Source organism: Lipotes vexillifer, unplaced genomic scaffold (genome assembly GCF_000442215.2).
Source record: "Lipotes vexillifer unplaced genomic scaffold, Lipotes_vexillifer_v1.1 scaffold15, whole genome shotgun sequence".
Taxonomy (NCBI): Eukaryota; Metazoa; Chordata; class Mammalia; order Artiodactyla; family Lipotidae; genus Lipotes; species Lipotes vexillifer.
The window spans coordinates 1,691,935-1,695,869 of NW_006784589.1; positions in this window are offsets into that span (position 1 = coordinate 1,691,935).

Below are 3,935 nucleotides of genomic sequence, written 5' to 3' on the forward strand. Positions count from 1 at the left end.
AAAAAAAAAAAAAAAATAGGGTGTTTACAAGTTTGGGTAGAGGGTTGCAAGATAATGTTGAAAATACTTTTCCCAGGGAATTCCCTGGTGGTCCAGTAGTTGAGACTGCGCTTTCACTGCTGAGGGCCTGGGTTTGATCCCTGGTCGGGGAACTAAGGCCCTACAAGCCATGCACTGTGGCCGAAAAAAAGAAAATAATTTTCCCAGAAAATACAAAAAAAGACTAAGAAATGAAACACAGGGGAGCAAAATTAGAAAATCAGATGGAAGGCACATTTCACCAGCCTTGCCACTTTCCCCCAAGGCAGGCCTGGTATTCAGCAAACTTTAAGGTGAGAGCGACCTTTGTCCAGTACCTATATGTGCCATGCATCAAGCTTGCACTGTATGTGTCTGACTGATGTAGGGCTCTAATACAGTGATCTGAACCACTCAGACAGAAATCCCTGAGAGTGAGGAATTGTGCTTCCCTAGAAGAGCACATTGAAGGGTCAATGAGATGTCAAGACTCAGGTTCAAGGTGGGCTCCCCAAAGTAAGGTCAGTGCCAAGCAGGAGCTAAACCGATATGAGTAAGGGGGTGCTAGAGATTCTAGGTTTCGTTTTATTGCCTCCTCCCACGGACCCAAGAAGAAGGGGAAGAGAAGGAGACAGATAGAGAGAAGGCCAAAAGAGGGCCAAGTCACGTGTTTGACAACAGGAGTCATAGTTAACAAAAATGGCGTTGTAAGTGCAGGGTGGCAAATATTTGATTCTAAGTGTGTGATTGCTGCAAGGTAAACCTCCCCTTTATCCCCAGTAATAAAATCTGCTACACACACATGACCTTGCATGAGTGGCTTGATTTGGGGATGGGTGCTAATACACTGGCAAGGGCAGGGGTGACCTATGTCGTACATACAGTGGGGAATCTAGAACAGGACTAATTCAGAAGGTTGAAGAGCTTGTGGCCAGCCATGGCCAGGACAAACATTAACTATCCCCATGCCTTTATCCCCAATCCCTCCTCAAGTCCCCAGAGAGACCGGGAGAGATTTGAGATCTTCCGCACACAGTGGATGCAGTTTGAACAAATGTTTGAAACTCAAGGTCCGGGTTACCTTAGTTGACATGTTTTTTTCATAAACCCGATTTCATTTACATTCATGGTAAATCTGCAAGTTAGTCATTATTGCCGTGATTTTGCAGAAAATGAAGCTGAGAGCGTTTAAAATGGAGGTTAGAAAACTTAGCCCATGCACCCCAGTTTTAAGAGCCAGGCCCCATTGGTTCCAAAGCTTATGCTTCTCCCATTACACCAGGCCCCATAGCAATGAACAATGTGCCAAGTTCAAGTCCTTCAACCCTTCACTGAAGGCATTGTATAATACTACCGAACTGGTAGCTTTGATAGGGCTGAAAAAACTCTAGCGTGGAGTAGCTTTTGGTCTAAGGTAAGCATTTATCACTATCTATAATATTTCCTGATTGCTTGAGGAAGATTTATTTTCTTCCCCCCGCCCTTCTCTTCTTCAATTCCAAAACCTACTCCTTTTCCTTCCATAAGCAAGAAAGCAAAGGATATAGACAGCCTCATTTATTTTAACTATAAAGGAAGAGCCCTGGGAAGTTAATCAGACTGCCAGGAATCTGGAATTTGCTGATGAATGGACGTTTGGCTGAGCATAGTAAATTCTCAGCTAATTGAAAGCAGATAACAACAGTAATGCATCCACCTTGAAAAACATCACATTCCTAATAAATAATTGGAAATGGCAATCTTTTGACATATGAACTGAGGGGATAAAGTCTTAAATAAATTCCGGACTAATTCCTGTCACATATATTATACTGTATTTAGCAGTGGTGCCACATGAGAAGATTAAAAGCTATAAATCTCTTTGCAACACCATCTATGGCAGTGTTTTAAACCCAGAGTAAATAGGAGTGAGGTTCTTAGAATGGCTCATAGAATATTGACTTCCATGATTTTAAAGTTGTGTGTGCGTGTACGTGTGTGTGTGTGTTTTGGGGGTTGTTCCCCTCTCTCTTCATCTGAGCCCAGAGTCAGAGGAAACAGATAATTAAAGAGTTCCGGGAGTCATCCCGGTCACCTGGGTGCTGCCACACGGTGCATCTCCTAGGAGGTTCTTGGTAATCCCAGTGATCCATGGATATCACCAGGGAACTTGTTAGAAATGCAGAATTTCAGGCGTCATCCTAGATCTACTGAATCAGAATCTGCATTTCAACAGGATCCCCAGGTGATTCATGTGCACATTAACCTTTGAGAAGTGTTGCTCTAGTGTTCATTCCAGGACAGTTCTAGACAGCTTGAGTGGTAGCAGAGTCAACTGGATTCACCCAGGATTGATTTCACCGCAGGCTCCAGGGTAAGCCTAATCCTCAGAAAGACCTTTATTTTCCTCCTCGCTTGTCCTAGAAGGTGGACCCAGCCTCCTGCCCAGGCCCTGCCTTGACACTGAGTTCCAGAAGCCAGGTCCTTGCCCTGCCCCTTCATTCCTAGTCCCTAGTTCAGTCTCTGGGGCCCCAGACTGGGACTCATTTCCTCTGGATTGGGAATCCCTCCCTCGCCAGTCCCCTCCTTAGCCTCCTGGGACTGCAGCCCTGCCCAGGGCCATCTCAGACCCATGCACCTATGGGTCCTTGCCTGCTGTCAGCTTCCTTGAACAGTACTCACCTGCCTGCTCGGTGAGGCCAAGGTGCTGGTCTGGTGGGAGACCACAATAGGCTACTGAAGGAGGGAGAAAATCTCTAATATCCACCCCACTCTGGAATCCTCTGGGATTTCTGGATTATGCAGACTAATTAAGATTTCTGAGGTCAGTTACTCTTTTTTTCATATTTATACCATCACATTATTTTTTAATCAAAGTACAGTTAATTTACAATGTTGTGCTAGTTTCAAGTGTACAGCAAATTGATTCAGTTATACATACATATATATGTACATGTATATTTTTCAGATTCTTTTCCATTATAGGTTATTACAAGATATTGAATATAGTTCCCTGTGCTATACAGTACGTCTTTGTTGGTTATCTATTTTATATATGGTAGTGTGTATCTGTTAATCCCAAACTCTTAATTTGTCTCTCCCCCCTTTCCCCTTTGGTAACCATAACTTTGTTTTCTATGTCTGTGAGTCTATTTCTGTTTTGTAAATAAGTTCATTTGTATCATTTTTTTAGATTCCACATATAAGTGATATCATATGACATTTGTCTTTCTCTGACTTACTTCACTTAGTATGATAATGTCTAGGTCCACCCATATTACTGCAAATGACATTATTTCATTCTTTTTTATGGCTGAGTAATATTCCAGTGTGTGTGTGTGTGTGTGTGTGTGTGTGTGTACCACATCTTCTTTATCCATTCATCTGTCAATGGACATTTAGGTGGCTTCCATGTCTTGGCTATTGTAAATAGTGCTGCTATGAACACTGGGGTGCATGTATCTTTTTGAATTAGAGTTTTCATCTTTTCCAGATACATGCCCAAGAGTGGGATTGCTGGATCATATGGTAGCTCTACTTTTAGTTTTTTAAGGAACCTCCATACTATTCGCCATAGTGACTGCACCAATTTACATTCCCACCAACAGTGTAGGAGGAGCCCACCAACAGTATAGGATAATCTCTAGGTCCATCCATGTTGCTGCAAATGACATTATTTCACTCTTTTTTATGGCTGAGTAATATTCCGTTGTGTATATATTCCACATCTTCTTTATCCATTCATCTGTTGATGGACATTTAGTTGGTTACTTTTAAGAAAGATGTTTTAGCCATCATTTCTTGATGTGTGTTTAAGTACTCCACCAGAAGATATTTTTCTTATATTATCTCATTCATCCCTCACAACAGCCCAACGAGATATGCATTTTTTGGAAATTTTATTGAAATATACTATATAGTAGAATGCATAGATTTTA